Source organism: Sus scrofa, chromosome 4 (assembly GCF_054392235.1).
Source record: "Sus scrofa isolate SSC_HxYL_T2T_F1_AM1 chromosome 4, Sscrofa_HxYL_maternal_Yorkshire_Landrace_v2.0, whole genome shotgun sequence".
Lineage (NCBI taxonomy): Eukaryota > Metazoa > Chordata > Mammalia > Artiodactyla > Suidae > Sus > Sus scrofa.
Window position 1 is genome coordinate 108,263,676 of NC_139386.1, and position 22,442 is coordinate 108,286,117.

A 22,442-nucleotide genomic window follows, 5' to 3' on the forward strand; every position below is an offset into this window, starting at 1 on the left:
CCCAGATTGTTTTTGTTTAAAGTATAAGCTTATTCCGAATCTCCTGATGACACGTATAACTGGGGCCTGCCCTTAGAGGCTTCCCTTGACACTTAGGAATGCCCGGCTGCACTTGAATTGGCATAAACGAACTAGCAAAGAAGGGAGGCAGAGGCAGTATGGAAACAAGGTGTTCATTCTGGGTGAAGGCCATGTGATACCATCACACCAAGGGTTTGCAGTTATTCCAACAGAGCAGCTGGTGTGCAGTTTAAGGCAACAGGTGCCAAAAAACCTGAACCATGGCTGTCATCCCACCAGAGCAATCGACTTTCTGCAAAACCTCCTCTTCCATTCCACTAGACACGCGGAACTTTAGTTACCGTATTCTGCTGATGATATGCAACCTGTCCGTTTACTTTAGTTTTAGGGTTTGTGTTCTTGCGCCTTACATTGTGATGTGATCATGCTTCAGCCTGGGTGAGACATCCACAGCGCTCAGAGTTGGGGAAGAGGGAAGGTGCCACGTGAAGCTCTAAGATGTGTCCTCTCGAGAAGAGGTAGAGGCCCCTGATGCCGTGGGAAGACTTGGGGACTTAGAACCAGAAGGACTGGGTACCACTCTGGGTTTGGCCGCTTCGCAGCTGCCACTTCCTTCTCAGGGCTGTGGCTGCCTTGGCCCGTTGGCTTCTACTTCTAAATTCAGGCTGCTAAGTGAGCTTCCTGCTGCCCAGCATCCCCCTTCACTGCTCCTGCAAGCTGGAGAGTCAGGGGCTTCCGGGGGATGAGAGGGTGTTCCAGTGGGAAATGGCCTGGGACTGCACAGTCCTGCCAACGGGCAGACCTGACCTGCCTGCCTGCCTGCTGCCGGCCCCTTGCTCCCTCCTCCAGTGAAGCTGTTGGTCACTCTCCAGGGAGTCCATTAGCAGGTGCAATTAAGCACCAGAGCATGACAAGCCCTTCATGGAAAGAGGCCAAGCTGGCCCACACTGGCTTAGACTGTCCTGTCTCATCAGCACACCGGCAATTCTGCAGACCTGGGATAGAGATAGAAGAAGCTCCCTCTTTTCAAGCGTGGAGATAGAGCCAACACCATCTAGCAAAGGAAGTTTCTGGAGCCCCCAGGGCCTCGTCTCTCCGGGACAAGTTTCCCTCTGCTACTGGTAAGACAGGGATGGTCTCCCTTTCTTCAAGCTTCCGGTTGATCATCAACATCAGTAAGAGTCAGCATTTTCGAGGAGGGCTTTAGAGCTTGGAAAGGATGTTCACCTATATTATTTAATAATCAGAATAAAGAGCTCTGGGAGAAAGAATGCAAGACACAGAGGTTAATCATGTACCTGAAAACACAGTCATAAAGTGGACACCAGGGACCAACATCCAGACGTTTGGACCCAGAGCTCTTGTTTTTTCCGAAAGTGCTGTTTTCACTTTCACAGGGACGCTTGCAGCTGGCCCTGCCTTTGGTGTACTCACAATCCCAGATGTTCAGGCATTAACGTCCCAACTTCTTATCTCACGGTCAGAAAGATACCAGGACGCATCTTGGAGTCACCTGGAGCCTTCACGCACAAACGTTTGCCGATTTGGTTTTGATGTAAGAGAATAAAATGGGGGAACTTTGGTCAAACGGATTTCCCGTTCCTTAGAAACGCCCTTCTCTTGCTTGTCACGGACGAAGTTCCTTGAACAGAGGACAAATATTTTCACTCGATAGCAGGTATTTGATCCTTTCCTGAGAGGGAAGGGCCGGGGCAGAGAGGATTAAGCACAAGTAGGGGACTAGGGAAAGAGGGGAAAGAAGGCTGGTGCTCAGAGATTAAACTTTAGCTCCTTTACGTTGCCCTGACTATGTGAAAAATATATAACTTGAGGAACCAGACGCGATTGGAGATTCGGAAATCTTTTGTTTTAAAGCTGAGAAAACTCTTTTTATTTAAATTTTTTTTAATTTAATTTATTTATTTTTTATTTTTTATTTTTTTTTTTTGTATTTTTGCCTTTTCTAGGGCCACTCCCGTGGCATATGGAGGTTCCCAGGCTAGGGGTCTAATTGGAGCTGTAGCCGCCAGCCTACACCAGAGCCTCCACAATGCAGGATCCAACCATGTGTGCAACCCACACCACAGCTCATGGCAACGCTGGATCCTTAACCCACTGAGCAAGGCCAGGGATCGAACCCACAACCTCATGGTTCCTAGTCAGATTCGTTAACAACTGAGCCACAATGGGAACTCCTAATTTTTCTTTATGGCCGCACCCACAGCATATGGAAGTTCCTGGGCCAGGGATTGAATCCGAGCCACAGGGGCATCAACGCTGGATCCTTTCATTCCCAGTCTGGGAATCGAAACCGAACCTCCACAGCAACTTGAGGTGCTGCAAGGGGATTCTTAACCCACTGCACCACAGCAAGAACTCTGAGAGACCTCGTATTAAAGTGAAATCTCACTTGGAAATCCAATACTTGAGCAAGAACAAGCAATGGTGCTCTTCTTAAAGTGGAAGGGTGGGGGGCCCTGGAGTCGCACCCACAGTCCCAGGACACCTCCCCCTTCCTGGCTCCTCACAGCCCAGTCTGGCACAGTGTGACCATCACCTGACCAGATCATTTATCAGTTGGGCTCCAGGGAGACAGAGATGAGTTGCACCCAGGCCCGGCCAGCAATGAGCTTTCAGATCATTTCAACACAGGGTGATCTGCAGCCCGGCATGGTGGGTTAAAGGATCAGGTGTGGCTACGGCTACTGAGGCTCAGGTCTGATCCCTGGCCTGGGAACTCCATACTGAGGGGTGGCCGAAAAGGAAAAAAAAAAAAGAAGAAGAAGAAGACCAATGCTTCTTGGTTTCCCAGGAAGGAACCGAAACCAATGGTAAAATTTCAGGACAGCCAATTTCAGCTCACCAGAAGGACCAACTCGTGAGTGATGGAAAGTCAAACAGACAGCTGTCCACAGCGGGGGGTTCTCCATCACTGAACTAGTCGATCAGGGGCCGTCCGTGGTGCTGGGGTACAAGACGGACTGATGGCCTCGTGGGTCTGGGCCAGCTCTCAACTGGGCTGATGGAAGGGAGGCTCTGGCTTTTGAGGCCCTGCTTGGAAGAAAACGTGGGGAAGGAGAAAAAGTTGAGCTGCGCCTTTGAAATTGTAGGGAGAAGCCCTAGGTGTGGAAAGCTGTCCAAACAGGGTGCTTATGGGCCTTTTTTATGCCTCTCGCGAGAAGAGGGCATCTTCAAGGGGATCATAGAAGCTCAGAGCTCAAGTCTGCAGGAGCTGGCTGGGGGCTGGATGTTCCTGATTTTCTTCAGCCGACCTGCGCTGGGCCGGGTGTATGCCTTGGTACCTGGGAACCACAGGATCTGTCTTTGTATTCTCTTAGGCAGCTTTCCTCTGTATTCCGTGTGATGCTCTGTGAGAGGCTTATGGATTTCCTTCCAAAATCATTTTTGAAGTATATGCAAGAAAAACATGAATTATGTTTATGCAATTTTCATAGGGTAAATATTTTTAAGAAAGGCATGCCATATGGAAAACGCCCTTCTCCTGAAAGTCTTGATGTTGGAATTTCCAGAAACGATTACTATTGATCCAGCATTTACCACCTCAGGTCATGTTGACAGGTGACTTAGAGTCAATGGTTACTAACACAGCTAAGATAGCTTGCTTTCTAACTTGAACACATGTTTTCTATTTAGTCAATATCCACTGTATATATACTTTTTAGTCCCAGAGACATTTGTTTCCTATGGACCTGTGGCTTAAAGGAGGAAAATTTCACATGAAAAACAGAGTTATATGGTTCTCAATCTGTCTGAATCAAATGAGCAAACAGACGCACTACTTCAAAGCAAAGGTGAACAGTCGTGGCCTTTGATTTCTAGAAAAAAATGGAGGAGCGCTGTTATGGATGAAACAATGGTTTGGGAGCAGCCTAATCAGGATTATCACAAAACTATCACAAACTTGTTTCACAGGGGCAAACATTGCCTCTTATCCTGGTTTTCCTTATTTGTGAAGGTGCCACACCCTCGCCAGCCACCTGGACATAGCCGGCAAATTTCCAGTAGGCGAATGGGTCCTCGTGGGCTGGGGAGCCCCACGGGCACAACAGACGACCCCTGGGCAACTCAGCTCAAAGGGCAGCCCCAGATGGCCTTCCCACCACAGGACTTCCGAGTGGGTCAGTCACCAGGCAGTGTCCTGGTGATTCCTGCTGGACTGAGCCTTCGTGATAGAAGAGACCAAGGGAACCAGGGAACCAGACCTGGCCGGGAGAGCTTCGTGACATGGAAAAGAGGGGGCCTGGTGTGGGTGCCAGCGCCAGGCCACAGCCCTTGCATTTCCTAGAGAGGGTGATGCTGGAGGCCCGCCCCTCAGACTAGACAGAGCAGTGCGCGCTACTCCAGCAGGAAGGGGTCCAGCCCGTGCGGAAGGTGTTCAAGAGGCAGAAGCCTAGCCAGGGGGCAGGGTCCATGAAGAGCTTGCCAGCTTCCTTCCCTTCCTTGTCTGGATAGGATCTTAAGGCCAGACGCTCACAAGACCTCTGTCCCCTGGAAGAACTGCAGCTGCTGAAGGAGAAACCAGCATTGGTCATGGTGCCCACCCACGTCCATTGGTCCCAGACCACCTGCTTAGACAGTGTCCTGGCCTCTCTGTCCCCGCCCCCCCACAACAACCTTGCGGGGAGGTGAGCCAGGCAAGCCGCATGGCTGTCCTGCTTGTGCCGCTGAGTCTCCAGGCTCAAGGCTACTAGACTCATAAGAGGCCCATTCAGCGCCATTTGAAATGGGACCGTCTAACTCCAAAGTCCAAGCTCTTTCCGATATTCGCGCCACCTTGCCCACATGCCTCAGACAGGCCCGATGGGCACCCTCCTTCCCTCAAGGAAGGAGTTTACAGACTGCTTCGTGACTCCGGAGTCCTTTTGTGAGATGTGCCGCTGATGTATTTGTAAGACAGACAAACTCATGGAGCTCAGGGAAATTGAATGACTGGGCCAGAGCCATGCAGCAAAGCCAGGGTCCCACGTGAGTGTGCTCAGCCTCTCTCAAGAATCCTGAAGGAGGAGTTCCCGTCGTGGCGCAGTGGTTAACAAATCCGACTAGGAACCATGAGGTTGCGGGTTCAATCCCTGGCTTTGCTCAGTGGGTTAAGGATCCGGCGTTGCCGTGAGCTGTGGTACAGGTTGAGGACGCAGCTTGGATCCCGAGTTGCTGTGGCTCTAGGGTAGGCCAATGGCTACAGCTCTGATTAGACCCCTAAACTGGGAATCTCCATAAGCTGAGGGAGTGGCCCTAGAAAAGACAAAAAAAAAAAAAAAAAAAGAATTCTGAAGGAGTAAAGGGTCTGGCAAGCAATGGAAATGATGGTCCCTCCCAATGAAGGGCCGAGGGTGAAAATCTTCAAATATTCTCATTTTCTTTTTTAAAAATGTTCTATTGACATGCAGTTGATTTACAGTGTTTCAGGTATACAGCAAAATGATTCAGTTCTGCAGACATAGATCTGTTCTTTTTCAGGTTCGTTTCCATTATCAGCTATTGCAAGAATACAATATTATACGGTAGGACCTTGCAGTTTATCCATAAACATTTTCATTTTTTAAAGCCCCTTAGACCACTCAGCTTTATACCAAAAGTAGGCAAGCCAGGGCTTTTATGATTATTATTTTAAGTGGGAACACAAGCGGCTTAGCAAAGCAAAAGTGATTCATTGAAGGAAGCCTATACGGCTTTGACTCATGATGTTCTATCTGTGGCTGTGGGGTAACGGAGGCAGTCCTGCATTTGGGGTCAGAAGATAGGGGTTGCGTGATCTTGCGCAGGTCACTTCTCCTGGCTGAGCCTGTATCCTCCTGTGCAGTCCTGCACAGTCTCCAGGGAGAGGTGGTGACGCGCTTATGACAGCGTGTGTATCAGAGGGACAGGTAGTGCGTCCCGTGGCAACTGGCCAGACCCTTTCCTCATGCCGTCGTTGCGCCCCTTTCACTTGTGATGATTTCCCGCTTCCTTCACTGTCTCCTGATCAGCTCCCCGACCTGGCCACTGTAGTCAGTTCTCCATGAGTGTTTTTCTAACGAAGGAGCAAACAAATGAAAGGATGCCTCCAAATAGCACGATGCCGACTTTGGCTTTCGTTTTATAAAATACAGATAACACGTGAATTGCAATGCAAAGATCCCATTTTCCAAGCCTCTGGTCATAGCCAGACACCCAAAGATGGTCAGAAGTGGCCCAAAGTACTGAACCTTCTTTCATTCCTGCTCCTTTGGCACACGGAGCTCTGCCCCTAATGAGCTTTGCATGTTCCCCAAGCATTTCCCCAGGGCTCACTTCACCACGTCCCTCCAGGCGCACCAGGTATAATTGAGTCAGGCAGCTGAGCTCCCAGAGCTGGCTGGGACCTCACGTCCCCCACCCCCCACCTCTGCACCGTCTCACACAGGGAACTGGGAACTGAAGCCAGGGACGGAGAAGGGACTTGCTGCAGGCCCTTTGGAACCTGGTCAACAAGCCAAGGCGATAGCTTACACTGATAGTTTGCCCAGAGGCTTTCAGCCGGGCCGAGTTCCTGCCCAGGCACGAGCTGAGAGCAGGGCTGCCAGAGGTCCTGGATCGCCGGAGAGCAGAAGTTTGGCTCCCAAATGGGGGATTGTACAAAAGATGCAAGTCGCATGCAGAATTCCGATGACTTCAGTAAACATGTACGGAGCATCTGTCACGAGCTGGGCGCTGGCTTTTTAAGGTAAAACATGGGAGGGTCACAACAATTCCTTATTTAGGGCAGTCACTCTAGGTGCCCACACTCGGGTTTGTGTCCACTCTCCTAGGGGGCAGGGATCCAGGCAGTGCGCCCGTCCTTTCTGTCCTGGGGGCGTCCTGCTCTGGTCTCCAGACTTGTCGTCCAAGAGCCACCCTTCCCCTTCCTGAGACTGGCCCTGCTGTGCCACCTCCCCTTCTGCTCCATGGCATCCAGGGCTTCCTTCTGCCCCCAGGGATGGTGGAGGAGGAGGACAGCTGTGAAGGAGAGCGTCACGACACTGTGACCCTGGGGACAGGGACGGGCCAGCCGCTGCCCTTCCTTCAGCCTGGCAGTTGCCCAGGGCTTTGACAGAGAGGTTCCCCTTCACCCCACTGTTCTGTGCCCTCCAGAGACGGTGGCCCAGGACCGAGCGGCAGCCGGGCACCCTGTGCATCAGTGGGCTCCTGAGGAAGGCAGGGAAGCAGAGCCACACAAGCCGGGTGTCCTGACGGAGAAGAAAACAGAAAATTCCAGGAGAGGAAGTGGTTGCAGGTGCAGGGCCAAGGAAGAGGAAGTGTCTGGGGCGCTCTTCTCGGCCTGGCTGCTTCGAATCTCGATATGTCTCAAGGCTGGAAGTCTGGCCAAGCTGGAAGGGGCCTCGGTGACCATACAGTGGACTCCCTTACGTCACTGGGGAATCCAGGGCCCAGAGAGGGGAGGGAGCCGCCCCAAGGTGCACAGCTGCATAGAGCTGAGCAGGGCAGACTCACTGAGCACATCTGGGGGCCACTGTCCTCTCCCCCCCAACACCCCGACCCAGCGCACCCCCTGCCCAGTCTGCTCTCGGGCACTGACAGACAGGCAGCTTCCCTGATGGATGGCATGCTCAAGTTTAAACCTTGTCGGTCCTGATCCAAAAATAGGTCCAGCCGTGCGACTGCTGTCAGATTTCAACGGCAGCTCCACTTCTCCTGGATTCTGACCACAGCCCGGGAGGATGCGGCTGGGGATGTGACCAGCCTCTGATGGTCCCCAGTCAGGGAGGCCCAAGACACACCCAGAGCAAGCTTCGGAGGCCTTGCGGGATGAGACGGCCGGAGCAGGGCAAGCTGCACTGCACCTACAGGCCGCACTGCAGAAGGCTGCTCACACCGGCAGCTTCCCCAGAGCAGCTGGACACACCTTAAAGCCCATCCCCCCTGCTCAATATCGTGTAACAAGCATCCATCTGCTTCTGAGGTGTGACGGGCACAAGTAGCACAGCAAAAGAAAAGTGAAAAATCCCAGGACTTCATTCCGGCTGTGCTGTGTGACCTTGGGCCAGTCCCTTTACCTCTCTGGGCCTCCTTTTCCTCATTCGTGACACGAAAGCAATGGAAGCATGGTCGGCATAAGCCCTCAGATCTTGCTCACTCCCCTTTGGTCAGGGACTCTCTCCTTACCTGGCTTCTGTGGCTTTGACCTCAGAGTTTTTAATCACAGGAATCTTCGCCCCCAGAGTATCGAGTGGAAGAATGAGTCCTCTTTACAGAGAGGAAGGCCATTCTGTAAGAAGTTCCTTTCTTTTACTTTCTCCCGTCGTGCTTCCTAGGGAACATGCAGGTCTTGATGTCACCGAGCTAACCAGAATTAGGCCAACTTTCTCTGTGGGTGAAAAAAAAAATGAGTTTTTTTTTGTTTGTTTGTTGGTTTGGTCTCTTTAGAGCCACATCCACAGCATATGGAGTTTCCCAGGCTAGGGGTCAAATTGGGAGCTACAGCCACTGGCCTATACCACAGCCACAGCAATGCTGGATCCGAGCCGTGTCTGTGACCTACACCACAACTCACGGCAACACCACCCACTGAACGAGGCTGGGGATGGAACCTCGCCTCCTCATGGATACTAGTTGGGTTTGTTCACCACTGCGCCACGACAGGAACTCCAAAAAATTAGTTTTTAATGCATATCAAGGGCCTCCGTAAAGAAACCACTTGTTTTGGGTTTTGGTTTTTTTAGGGGGTTGGAGGCAAGCCTGAAGCATGCAGAAGTTCTGGAGCCAGGGACCGAACCCATGCCCCAGAGGCGACCCTAGCCACAGCAGTGACAACGCTGGATCCTTAGCCTGCTGTGCCACCAGGGAACTCCACCACTTGGATTTTTGATCCTGAGGTCATTCCATATCTAATTCTATGTGAAACTCAGAAACTCTTTCTGGTACCCAAGCTCTAAGCCCACACTTTGACCATGTACATTTATTCTTGAGTTGGAAAGAAAGGGGCGGGGATGGGGGTCTTTTCTCCTGTCACATAAGGCTTCCCTGTGCCCAGGTGCACCTCACGATGCCATAGGCAGACCCCCACACAGGGCACAGCCTGTGCGACTGTCCATGGCGCCTCAGGTTGTCAGAGTGGCCTGTCTCGTGCTTCCTCAAACAAAAGTCTAGCTTCTCTTTTCTTGTGCCTTAGCCCTGACAGCTAAGTGGGAATTCCATCTCAGGAAACCTGAACGGGAACCTTTAAGATTGGATTTCGTTGTATAAAACCAAGAGGTTCCTTTGGTATGCGTCACCATCCTGTGCCACCGTCCCAGTGCCTGAAGCAGAAGAGAAGTGGGCTTTGCGAAGCACCCAATTCGGGCAGCTCTTTCTGGGGTACCTGGGCTTGCCTGGGCCCGAGCCCTCTCACCCCTCTTTCCTTCTACCTCTATCCTGGGCCCCCTTTATCAGTTAGCTCTTGTTACGAAATTGCGGGGTAGCAACCAACCAGGACACCTCAGGGATATACTCAAGGCCCCTTGGAGCCTGGGCTCAGAGCTGGCACTTGGCATTTCTGCCTCATGCTACCTTCCAAAGTTTGCCCGTAGAGCAGGGGGATATTGTGATTTAAGAGGAGGCACTCCAGGGAATTCCTGCTGTGGTGCAGTGGGTTAAGAATCCAATTGCAGTGGCGTAGGTGGCTGCAGAGGCACGGGTTCAATCCCTGGCCTGGCACAGTGGGTTAAGGGATCTGGTGTTGTAAGAGCTGCAGCTCAGATCCCATCCCTGGCCCGGGAAGTTCCACACGCTTCGGGTTTGGCCATTAAAAAAGGAGGGGGGCTCCAGAGTTACGTGTCAGATGGGCCATGGACGGAGGTAAAGAATGGAGGCCGTTTCTGACCGTAACCTACCCCCCCCCGCCCCCGCCCCCCCGCTCCCAATTCTCCTGTACCCTGTGTGGTCATCAGACCCTTCCTCCTGTGTCTTCAGCTGCTCCATCTCTTATTTGATCAGACTCCATGCCAAAATACGTTTAGAGCTTGCCTGTCCTAAGACCAAGGCATTATGTAGCCCCCGAAGCACTTACCACCCTCCCTCCATTCTTTGGGAAATGTATCCAGAAGGAAAGAATATAAAAGAAGAACGTGCGTACGTAATATAACAAGAATAGAAAGAATAGAACGATGCTGTTCATAACAGTGAAGCTGGAGGCAAAGGAAACCTCAAAGGAGGAGGAAGCGTTTGGCAAAGGGCTGCACATGGTGGATGGATGTGCGCTATCCAGACGTCACCCATGATGGTTATGAAGACTAGGCGATAATATTTTTTATAGAGCCATGTGAGATCAGGTTAACTGAACAAATAAAATTTAGAGATCCTGCTGTAGGGCACTGGAAACTCTATCTCGTCACTTATGATGGAGCGTGAGAATATGAGAAAAAACGAGTGTGTACAGGGATGTGTGGCTGGGTCACCTTGCTGTACAGGAGAATATTGACAGAACACTGTAAACCAGCTGTAACGGGAAACATAAAAATCATTATAAACATTAAAAAAAAAAAAGAAAAAAGAAAATTCAGACCACACATACAAAACCTCTGTTAACCATACCATGTGAAACTGATGAAATCTGAGTAAGGTCTGTGGATTGGACCCATGCAAGCATCTGGGGTTTGATATTATATTATATTTACGTGAGACATTATTATTGGGGGAAACTAGCTGAAGGGTACATGGGACCTTTCTGCTCTATTTTTTTCAACCTCCCATGAATTTATAATCATTTCAAAATAAGTTTGTTTTTTTTTTTAAAGTCCCAAACCTGACATAGAAAAAAATTAAAACCCTGAAAAATAAAAAAATTAAAATCTTGAAAAAAGGGGCTCTATTATGTGATTGAAATAGAGGGGATTTCCCTCCTTTTTTTTCCTGAATTTTTCCATGTTCATTATAATGTAAGGGAAATATTTTTAAGAAAAAAATCCTAGATTCTTCCAGGGCCATTTCTTCTGGGCCTGCGTGCCTCTTTCTCAGGCACATGGCTGGTGGCTGGCATGGCCCCCTGTGGCTCTTTTACTTACCCCAGCCACCTGCCTCTAGACAGCATGCTCCCTGAGGCAGGGGCTGGGTCTGGTCACCTGTGTCCTCTCTCTCCCCTTCAAGTGCCCAGACCAGGGCTTCATACAAACATACTCAACATTCAACAAATGTGTTGAATCCAAAACTCTCCTGGATCCTGGGGATCCAGAACCAAATTCAAGGCACGTGGATGAGCACTTACCATCAAAGGGCTCACAGTCTCCAGACAGGTGTGTGTTTACAACCCACCAGCAAAGCTCCAGGCGGGGTGGACGGAGGATAGTGGGTACAGAGAGGAAGGGCCGGCTGTGCCTCAGGTTGCAGGGAGGGCTTCATGGTGACTCTTGGGCTGGGCCATCGAGTGGGGAGGAAGTAGTTACAGGCAGCTCAGAAGTATATTTTCCAGATAAAAAGACCCCTTGGACAAGGACTTAGGGAAGTAGAAAGGCCCAAGGATGCACAGGCATTTTGAACTCTCCTTTTCATCCTGAGATATTTCAATTAGAATGATTCCTTTTTTTTTTTTTTTTTTCATTTTTATGGCTGCACCTGCAACATATGGAAGTTCCCAGGCTAGGGGTTGAATCAGAGGTGCAGCTGTGACCTACACTGCAACCTGAAGCAACACTGGATCTTTTTTTTATTTTCTTTCTTTCTTATTTATTTTATTTTATTTTATTTTTTTTATGCTTTTTAGGGCTGCACTCACAGCACATGGAGGTTCCCAGGCTAGGGGTCAAATTGGAGCTATAGCTGCTGGCCTACCCCACAGCCACAGCAACGCCAGATCTGAGCCATATCTTTGATCTATACCACAGCTCACGGCAATATAGGATCCTCAACCCACTGAGCAAGGCCAGGGATCAAACCTGCAACCTCATGGTTCCTGGTTGGATTTGTTTCCACTGAGCCACGAGGGGGACTCTGCAACACTGGATCCTTAACCACCTGAGCAAGGACAGGGATCGAACCCACATCCTCACTGATTTAGGTTGAGTTCCTAACTTGCTAAGCCACAATGGGAACTCCAGAACTATTTCTAATCAGAATTACGCAAACATTAATAAATTTTGTTAATATTTTCCAGCATGAACTCTGTTGAGCCAATTTATTTTCTTTGTCAATTTTTCTATACAATGTGGTCAGATAGTTTCCTATTTTTCCTTTTATGTTATCCGAATTATTTTTGCTATAGCTTCTTTTTTATTCCTTTTGCAGTTAAACAAAAAAGGTTTCATCTATTCATCTCTCTGCTTTGTTCAAACTGTACTAACTTTTGCCCTTATGAGCATGCATGCCTTTCTTTCTTACCAACTTTGACTTCCCTGGGTCAAATTTTATATAAACCACTATGATCTAGGATTTTAACATTTTTGTTAATTTGGGGGTGAAAAAACAATTTCACCAAGCACAGCATTTGCCGTTATGGTTTTTATTTTGTTTAGAGCTTTTCTACCAGAAAGATTCTCTGGAAAGTGAGTAAACTATGGAGCATTTTTGCTTCTTAGAGTCTCCACAACAAACTGAATGAATCCATGAAAGATGCAGAAAGCAAATGCCCAGGAGGCCAGACCCCAAGAGACAGGGCAAGGCTGCAGCCTTCTGGCACCCTGCCTGCCACACACAAACACAGGCAGGGGGGCTCCCTGCTTCCTTTTGTTGGGAGAACAAAACTCAGTGCCTTTTAAAGAAGACAAGAAAATCCAGGCTCCCTACACGGTATCATTCACAAAGTCTAGTGCACTATAGAGAATCACTAGACGGATTAAGAAGCAGAAAAATGCCACAAGTAGACAAGAGGAAAAACAGTTAATGGCTGCCAGTGGAATTTTTTTTTCTCTTCTTTTTCTTTTTAGGGTCACACGTGGGGCATATGAAAGTTCCCGGGCTAGGGATCAAATTGGAGCTGCAGCTGCTGGCCCCAGTCATAGCAACACCAAATCCAAGCCACCTCTGCTACCTCTGCCACAGCTTGGGGTCACGCTTGGATCCTTAATCCACTGAGCAAGGCCTGGGGTCGAACTCATATCCTCAGGGACACTATATTGGGTTCTTAACCCACCGAGCCACGATGGGAATGCCTGGAAATTTTTAAATAGGAGGAAAAGGCATTGGTTGTGTATTTCAGAAGGACCACTCAGGTAGCCTGTGACCTAAAGACCATTGAGAAAGGCCTGGCCTAGCTGGGGACAGTGAGTGCTGTTAGCAGCGTGTCCTAGTGACTCTGCAGAAAGGTGATAGAGATGAAGGCAAAGGTCCTGCAGATCTGGGAGTTTTGTGTCTGCGCTGTGGTTGCATAATGTCAGCCTAACGACAGCATCCCATCCACGCCCTCACGTGAGGAATGAGGGAAGACTCAGAGACATAAGTGATTTCCCTAAGATCCCACAGCCATTGCAAAGGTGAGCCTGGAGTAGAACCCAAGCCCCATAACTTTCCCATGTCACATGGCCTCCCTGTGACTACCTGGTGCTCAAACAGGCTCTTGGCGATGACGCATGTGCCTTCCCACGGGGGAGTCTCCGCCGTAGTTTCTGAGATAACAGCCAACGTGTCACTTCTTCTTTCTTCTCCCACGTGGCATGAGTCAGCTGTCAGAGAGTGACGAAAAGGCATCATAAACCAGACACAACGTCCACTTGCATAAATCATGGAGATTTGAGTCTTCCGATGTTAGATTTCTAGAAATGTGCAGGCTTCAAGTTCACATTTGAATCTGTTGAGCTGCTGCCCAGAAGCAACATGAAGAGGTGGGGCCTGTGGCTTTGATCCACGATAGTGCCCCGTAGATGGCACCCAGAGGGAAAGGAGAATACATCCCAGGACCTCACTTGGCACTGGCAAGTGAGGTTGTCAGCAACACCGGCAGCAAGTGAAGGATGGCAGTGGGTGGGTCATGGCCCTTTCCGGATCCTGGGCACAAGCACATGGTTGTGCATGTGGGTATTTTCCCTCCCAAGACAGCCACCCCTCACCCAACCCATCCCTGGGCTGCCCTTGTCTCCCAGGAAGTGCTTTCCAGTGTCTAACAATAAAACGAGCTCCCTCCTGTTCCCTCCTCCTCCCTAGAGCTTGACAAGCCCGAGCTGCACCACAGGGGGTTCAGTCCAACTGGGTCTTACAGTTCTTCCTTGTGCGTTTGCTGCTGGCTGAGGCTTGGCGCTGGTGCTCAGGGTCAGGCGCCGAGAGGACCATAGTGGGGGTTGGCCATGACCTCTAAGGCTCCTTCCTACTCTATAATAGATAGAATTCTCCTATCGGTTACAGAGGGAAAGAGGCTACCCTTACTGAGCACCCTCCTGGCCAGGTCGGTGACATTGATTTTATGCGCATCATCTAATTTAATCCTAAACACAACCATTGCGAAGCAGACATCCTCATACCCACTGTTTGTGTGAATCAGGAAACCCAGGCTCCAGAGGTCGGGTCTTTGCCCTGGGTCCCGCAGCTCATCCCACAGCCTGCCAGCTCCCTTGGTGGCGCTCCCTCTGCCACGTCACGCTGCCTCCAGAAGTACAAAGAGGGGGCAGTGGGGGAAGTTTGGGGTCTCTGTGAATTTGTAACTGAGTGCACTCATGACATATACTCGATGTAATGGGCGGAGGTCTGGAGAAACCAAAGTATGTTAAGGAGAAGTCGCAGCTAACCCCTGTGTGTTTCCTACCCGTGTGCTGTGGGGTATTCAAATCTTTACAAACCAGCCGTGGCAGATGATCCGAAACCAGGAGAGAAGTTGAGGGTAGAGGGGTGTGTGTGTGTGAGAGAGTGTGTGAGCGTGTGTCCACTCTGGCATGGACATGAGCCTCAGCAAGTGTGGCCATGGTGTCTTACACACACACGGGTGTGCGTGTGTCTGAAGATATCAGGAAGCCTATTTCCACAGATAAACCATTCATTTATTTCATTTTTTCAAAGCCCAGAAAACCAAACCAAACCCCCAAAAGCTCCTGCTTTTTTTTTTTTTTTTTTTAAAGATAGTCTTCAAAGATCTATGTGACTTGCCATTTTAACTTCTGGGGTTTCAAACCATTTATTTAATCACTTAAAAGTGCATAAAGTGGCAAATTCCGAGTTCTTAGGAATCAATTGCAAAGAAACATACATCATGACGTACCCGAGTGAGCAGTCTGTTCGCTCTTGCTGGTTGGGTTCTCTGGAAATTCTTATCTAGGGTTTGCATGCATGTGTGGGACCAGGAAAACCAGGCCAGCCCAGTGGACTCAGGGAGGGCCGGACTGAGGGGAGAAGAGACGGGCTGGTAGATTTCAAGCCAGAGGACCTGCATTCTTTATCTGCTCCTTCTGGAACTAGGAGAACTTAGCAACCAGCTTATTTTTAGAAAGCACTTCAAGTCCTCCACCAGTATACACAGGCACGAAGAGAGGCGCTTATTGGCCCGATGGATGCCGCCACCATTCCCAGAGGGAATCACTGGTGGGAAGAAGGGCCGCCTGTCAGGACTGGCAGCCTGGGGTAAAGATGTCTGCAGGGGGTTTGGCAAGACGGCCTCTGGCGGCAGACGTCCTCATGCAATGCTTCGCCCCTGCCCTTCCCCGCCCCTGGAAGCAGGCTCCCAACCTGTCGCAGAACTTCTCTGGCTCCTCAGAGCAGGGAGGCGTCCTGGCGACCCTCCACCTCAGCAGAGAAGGGGGTCTCAATTCTGCCTCCGGCTCCAGGGCGCAAGCAACCACAGTGGAAGCTCAGTCATCAGCTCCTGAATGTATGAAGGTACTTACTCCCCCTCCTTCCTGCTCTGCCCAAACAACAAAATTTCCTGGGCTAAGTCAACAGCCAGCTGTCCCTTTTCACCTGCAGAGCCATCCAAGAAGTGTGGGTTTACCAGCCACTCAAGAGGAGAAAGTTCTAGGTAGACTCAATTTGTTCTGACTGCACGCGCGGGTCCAGGGAGCAGAAGAACACAACTGAGTTGTAGAGATTGTGAAACTGTGGCACACCCAAGGCCGTCACCCGTGACTGATCACAGCAGGACGAGAGGTGGCCCAAGGACCATCTCAGCAAAGCCGCCCTGGCAGCCACCAGGCAGGACCAGAACTGGCACCCCAGATGGAACCTATAGGCCGTTCCAATAGTGAGTGTGGGCTTTTGGACTAAGTTTGGTACATCAGGCATGAACAAAAGCTCCTGAACCCTAGAACCCTGCAACTGGGGGAAAAACAAACACCCGGGGGGAGAGGAGGGGCCCCTTCCTGCCTGCCTCACTGACTCAGGCCACCTGTCGCCTGGTGCTGAGACGCTGTGTTCAAGCTCGGGGAACCAGGACACCCATCATGCCCACAGAACCACAGGAAACACTGGGGTTCCAATCCAGGGCCTCCCCACCCCCCACGTCAGGGTTCAGCTCCTTCAAGGCGAGCTTCCGCCTCCTCACATCAGGAGCCTGAGCCCCTCCTCTGAGGTCCCTGTCATCTAGGCTGCAGGCACCGCCCCCCCCGCCCCCCCTACCCCAGCCCGGGTGCCAACCCTTTCCCGCCCACGCCCTAGAAATGGCCAGGTTTCAGTGACCTTCCTGAAAGCAGCTGGATGTGAGATTGTTTGGAAACTCAAGCTGCTCCAGGGACTGACTTCCAGCCATTCTTCTACCTGGTAAAGCTCCGCTCCCCCAGAGACTGTTGTGTGCTGGGAACACGACGACCCTCGGCAGTCTCTTCAGTTCCTGGGGTGTAGGTTTCAGGGCTCAGGGGCGATGTGCGCAGCCAGCAGCCGGGGAGGACACTCACCAAGGGCATCGCTCCAGGGGATCTCGCCTGACCAGCAGGGAGCCCGGAGCGCGGGTGCAAGGAGGAGGTGGGCGCGGCATTAGCTTCATTTATGCTGGGCTGTCAGCACTGCCCCAAGCACTTTGTATTATCATTGTCATCCTTGCCAAACATGTAGTGAGCCCCTGCCTAGGGCACATGGCTTCTGTGATGCAGCTGTGACAGTCCTGCTGGGGAAAGAGGCTATTCACAGAAAGTGACAAATATCCAGCCCGCAGCTCCCATGCTCAGAGCTGAATCAACAGCACAGGCACAGGTAAGACTACACAACGTCTGGGAAGAATGTGAAAAAAATAAACATTAAATTAGTATCTGAATCAAATATCCATTTAACTTCCTCCTACCTTTAGTATGTCTTATATGTCCCTTAAAAGGCTAAATTGAGTGTTTGGGACCCAGGGAAGAAGGAATTACTAGGTAAGATTTTTAAAAAATTGTTTTAAAAGACAATAAATCACTTTTTTTTTTTTTTTAAGGGCCGCAACCACAGCACATGGAGGTTCCCAAGCTAGGGGTTGAATTGGAGCTACAGCTGCCGGCCTACACCACAGCCACAGCAACGCGGGATCCAAGCTGTGTCTGAGACCTACACCACAGCTCAAGGCAACTCCAAATCCTTAACCCACTGAGTGAGGCCAGGGATTGAACCCGAGTCCTCATGGATACTAGTCGGGTTCTATAACCACTGAGCCATGATGGGAACTCCCACTTTGTATTTTAAATAATGATTACAAATGTCAAGCTTTAAGCATTTGCTTTAAAATGAAAAATAATGTCACCTCTACCACAGTTTGTGATCTAGATGTTTTGGAATGATGGGAGAGACTCAAGCCATCAGTAAAACTGAAGAAACAACTGGAAATTTTGCATGGCTTTGTCCACATGTGTGTCCATGCACCAACTTGAACAAAACATCAGCTACACCCCACTGCCTTTCTCCCAGTACGGACACTGCACCATTTGGATGGTGGAAGAAGATCCACAGACAGGTCCATCTGCTTGTGGGAAGATGAGATGCACCTGCAGTTGAAAAGAATTATATCCAACGGAGTCAACTCAGCCGTGCCCATACTCTGTACATGCGACCCTAGAAGCCTGTCCATTTCATCTTGACTAGCCTCTGTCCTCACCTGTAACTCCCAGCCAGACCTCAGGTCCCAGCTTAAATGATGCTTCTTCTAGGAAGTTTTCCCTGGCTGCCAACTAAGCCATGTCTGCTTTACACTCTGGGCTCTGGTTCCTCACAGGGGGAGCCCCAGCTTGAGTTACATGTCCTGAGAGAGCAGGGACTTATCCACCTGTTGTGCCAAAGCTCAGCTCAGTGTCTATACCACACCTGGCAGGTGTTCAAAAAACATCCTACGAGTGAACGAGTGAATGGATGGGTGAATGAGTGAGCCACAGACCTTGAGGCTTGGGGCTCCCTTCACTTTTCAGGCACGAGGCTTCTGTGATGGAGCCGTGACAGTCCTGCTGGGGAAAGAGGCTGTTCACTGAAAGTGACAAATACCTGCCCACAGCTCCCATGCTCAGAGCTGAGTCTACAGCACAGGCTCTTGAGACGACATGGGGGCTTTTCTCACACAGACATATTCTTTCTCCAAACCGAGCAGAAACAAATGTGAATCTACCTTAACAGGCAGCCCCAGCGATCTTCCAGAACGGGGCTGGGCAAAGTGTGGCCTCCAGAATCAGTGCGTATGGAGCCTCACTCATCCACCCATTCGCAAACTCTCTGTGGCTCCTTCTGTGCCACGTCGAGCTGATGCAAGAGCGAGGACAACGCCCTGACCACTCACTGTCCGGCCCTCTGCAGACGGTGTTCCGAGCCCCCCTGTAGGACCTTAGAGCCGATGGGGATCAGAAGAGGACTCGTGGACAAGAAGACGTGGAGCAATGGGCAGCACCAGGTGGAAGAGGGTCTGGTGACACAGAGACCGCCAAGGGAAGGTGAAGGCGAGGCAGGGACAGAGGGAGGGACTGTCAGGAGAGGTGGTCTGAGCCCCAGAAGGAGCGTCTGAAAACCCCAAGTGCGAAGAGAAGCGTGTGGGCTTTGGTGTAAGACAGAGCCAGGCTGGATCCCACTGTCGTGGGTCACTGCAGCTGGAATTTTTTTTTTTTTTTTTTTGGCTTTTTAGGGCTGCACCTGTGGCATATGGAAGTCCTCAGGCTAGGGGTCGAAACTGGAGCTACAGCTGCAGGCCTATACCACAGCCACAGCAACTCTGGATCCTTAACCCGTTGAGCAAGAACAGGGATCAGAAGCGACATCCTCGTGGATACTAGTCGGGTTCATAACCCGCTGAGTCACAGGGGGAACTCCCCCTGCTGCTGGAGCTTAAGCAGGTCACCTCGCTGTCCTGCTCTTGGGCTTCTTCACCTTCCCAAGAGAAGCTGCTTACATCACAAGCTCTGGGTGAGCGTTAGATGAAATAACACCAGGAAAGTGGCTCTGGGAGCCAATAGGGTGCTGAGTTCTCCCGGACCCAGATTGGAGGCCTCGCACTAACTCTGGGTCCCCGGGGAAACACTCAGCCCTGTGTGGCTACTTCCTGGCTCCTTAGATGAGGAGGCAGTGGGTCCCAGCAGGCACTGCCGTAAGGGCTGAATGACACGCAAGCAAGCGCCTGGCACCGGGAGGTCCTCTTTGCTTTTACCGCTAAATTGTCAGGTGCAGATCCTGGTCCGAGGTGACTCTCATTTCCTCCCCGCCTCACTCCTCCTTGTGGTCAGGACCCCACACTGGGGGTTCCCAGCTCACCCCGCTGACAACTTGCCACGTGACTCTGGGCAGCCACAGGCCTCTCTGGATGGCGAGCACTCGGCTGGTAAAAAGAAGGGGTTGATTTAGATTGTTTCCAAACTCTCCTGGTATCAAAGTCTTCCAGGAACCTTGTACGGCATCCAGGTTCCCTGGCCCTTCCCTTAGAGGTTCTGGTTCTGGAGGCTTGGCAGGGGACCCGGGCTGGAATTTGTCCTTAAAACAAGTACTTCAGGTAATTCTTGACATCCAGATGGTGGGGGAAACACGGGTTCGGAGAAGGCTACCCTGAGCACTCCAGTCCCACAGCCATGCAGGCGTGGCGGCGGGAGGAGGACTAATGCAATGGTCAACCGGCCTTGACATTTCAAAAAGATTTTCAGCGTCAGCTTTCGAGAATTAGTCATCGCGCCATCACTTTGACGCCCAGGCAGCTGATATGCAGATGTGACCTGTGTGTGTCTGTCCTCGGACTCAGGTTTGCTTTCCTCCAGAGACCGCCGGCCTCGCTGGGAGGAGCACTGGGCCAGGAGCATCTCATCAGCCATTCCCCCTGGCGTGCTTCCTTGAGTTTCTACAACACCCACTGTCTTGGCATCCCCTTGGAGCGCAGGGGCTCCCAGAGGGCTGTGCGGGAGGGAGGGGAGGGCCAGCAGCCTGCAAGTGGAGTTCCCAGCGACCGGGGAACAACCGAAGGCAGGAGGCTGACTGGTGGGGGTGGCGGAGATTGTGGCTTTGGAAGCAGGGCCTGCTGGGGCCCCATCTGAGCCCACACCTGCCCATCACAGCTGCGAGCCCGGGGGCAAGTTCCTTTGATCTATCCGCGTCTCAGCTGCGTCATCTGTAAGCCCTCCTGCACAGAACCGCTGTGGGGGTTAAATGAGCTCATGAGTAAGCACATCTTGGCTACTTACACGTCACTGCTCTCCGGGTCTCTCGAAACCTGCATCTGCAAGTTTCTAGTGGCGAGACCTAGTTTTTCTTAGCTCCTTAGGCTGGGGAGATGCAAATAGCTGCACACCTGGAGAGTGATTCAGGTTATTTCCCCTTCCTAGCCCTGTTTCTGACCTCAGAAAAAAGGCATGAAATCCTCAGGGCCCAAATACGCAGCCTTGGGGTCTGTTGAGACAGGAAGGCCCCAGAGGGTGAGGGTCCAAAAGCCACACTTACCTGAAGGATAGGTGGGGAGGGGACGGCCAGGTGACGTGGGTGGGAAGAGGGTCCCAAGTGGAGGCGACTCCACGTGGACAGACCCCGAGGTGTGGAGGAGCTTTGCATGTTCAAGGGGGGATGGGGAGATAAAAAGAAGCCAACCCAGGAGTTTCCGTTGTGGCTTAGTGGGTTAAGAACCCAACTAGCATCCATGAGGATGCAGGTTTGATCCCGGGCCATGCTCAGTAGGTTAAGGATCCAGAGGTGGCAATGCGGAGGTGGCTCGGATCTGGCGTGGCTGTGGCTGTGGCGTAGGCCAGTGGCTGCAGCTCCAATTCAGCCCCTAGCCTGGGAATTTCCATATGCCGAAGGTGTGGCCCTAAGAGAAAAAAAAAGTCAAACTACAGGGGGATTTTCAATGTTATCCTACATCCAGGGAGAACATTTGAGCTGGGGAGTAAAATACTTTTGAAAGGGGATTTGGGGAGAATAGGCTGATGGAAGCAGGAGCAGAAGCCAAGGAGTATGTTCTGAGCTGCCTCTCCCTGTGCTATTACTTGCAACAGCTCATTTAAGTCTCGAGACACTCTTAATAGGTGGCTGTTATTATCCTCGTTCTTCTGGGCCTGGGTAGCCATGAAGAAACAAGGCTCAGAGAGGCTGAGGTTTGCCTAGAGGCCACCCAGCGGGTGAGCTGTGAAGCCAGGGCTCCGAGCCCATAACCTACTGCCTTTTCTTTAAAAGAATCATCTGTACTTGATGGTCATGACTCGCACGTACTCTTCAGCCCCCCTGCAACAGGGCTTTGTCTCCCATTTCATCCCTGGCTGCCTCTGCAGTCGCAGGGATGTGCTACGTCCATTCTCTAGTCTATGCAACCTCTGATGCGGCCAATCCTCCTTGGCTCCTGGGATGTCAGACACTCCTGTTTCTCCTGGTCCTCCACCTGTCTCTCCACGGCCTTCAGTCCAACATCCGGCATGGGACTGAACCCTACCAGCCATATGGGCTTAGAAGTGGATTCCTCCCCACGGGAGCCCCAGATGAGGCCCCAGCCCAGGCCACCCTGACTGAACTGCAACCTTGTCAGACACCCTGCAGCACAGCACCCAACTCGGCTGCACTCTGACTGCCGCCCCTCAGAAACTGGGAGATAACGTGCATTGTACAAAGGTGCTCAGCCAGTGCTGATTTATCACGTGGCAATAGGAAATGAAGACATTTACAGGCCTTTCTCCTGTTTGCACAAGTGGAGCTGAGCTCTTTCTGACTTTAACAGGGGTGTATACCCATCAGAGATGCCCCAAACCTGCTGGACCAACCCATCTTCCTGGCCTCTCCTGCACACCTTCCCCCATACCTACTTTGCCATCATGTCCTGAACCTCTCTTTTCTCTGCCTAGAATCTGCACTTTTCTTGACCTGTGAACTCCCATCTATTCCTGGACTGGCTGAAATGCCACCTCCTCCATGAAACCCTCTGAGACTGACCCCCTGCTGTGGGATTTCACGACGGGCTGTCTGTTCCTCCGGCCGTGTCCTCAGCTCCCTGGGCTGAGATCTCGCCCACCACTCAGTGCCCTGCATCTCGTCTCATTTACCGCTGTACACCCAGCGCCTGTGAAGTCATAGGGATGCAATAAACGTGTGCCGACTGCAGGAATGGCACACCTTCTCCACCAGGAGCACCACAGCCAGCGAGGGGGTCTGTAACA

General features: G+C 51.3%; 1 protein-coding gene and 1 long non-coding RNA gene across 5 annotated transcripts in view; one reads left to right on the top strand and one right to left on the bottom strand.

The window, feature by feature from the left end:
- The window catches only part of GDAP2 (ganglioside induced differentiation associated protein 2), a 234,809-nt gene that overhangs the window by 210,094 nt on the left and 2,273 nt on the right, over positions 1-22,442 (top strand). The window contains exon 20 of the transcript XR_014844355.1: positions 15,853-16,126. The gene's annotated coding sequence lies outside the window, so the exon portion shown is untranslated. The remainder of the gene's footprint in view (positions 1-15,852; positions 16,127-22,442) is intronic.
- Positions 1,884-16,965, bottom strand: LOC110260336 (uncharacterized). Of its 4 annotated transcripts, none has more exons than XR_002343463.2 (4): positions 16,639-16,904; positions 13,504-13,628; positions 8,164-8,365; positions 1,884-3,072 (listed from the first exon to the last, which is right to left on the bottom strand). It is a non-coding gene; the product is annotated as an uncharacterized LOC110260336 (long non-coding RNA). The 4 variants fall into 4 exon arrangements; XR_014844362.1 differs by lacking the exons at positions 13,504-13,628; positions 16,639-16,904 and adding exons at positions 5,179-7,226; positions 11,240-11,386 and having other exon boundaries at positions 1,884-2,120; XR_002343462.2 differs by lacking the exon at positions 1,884-3,072 and adding an exon at positions 5,396-7,226 and having other exon boundaries at positions 16,639-16,965.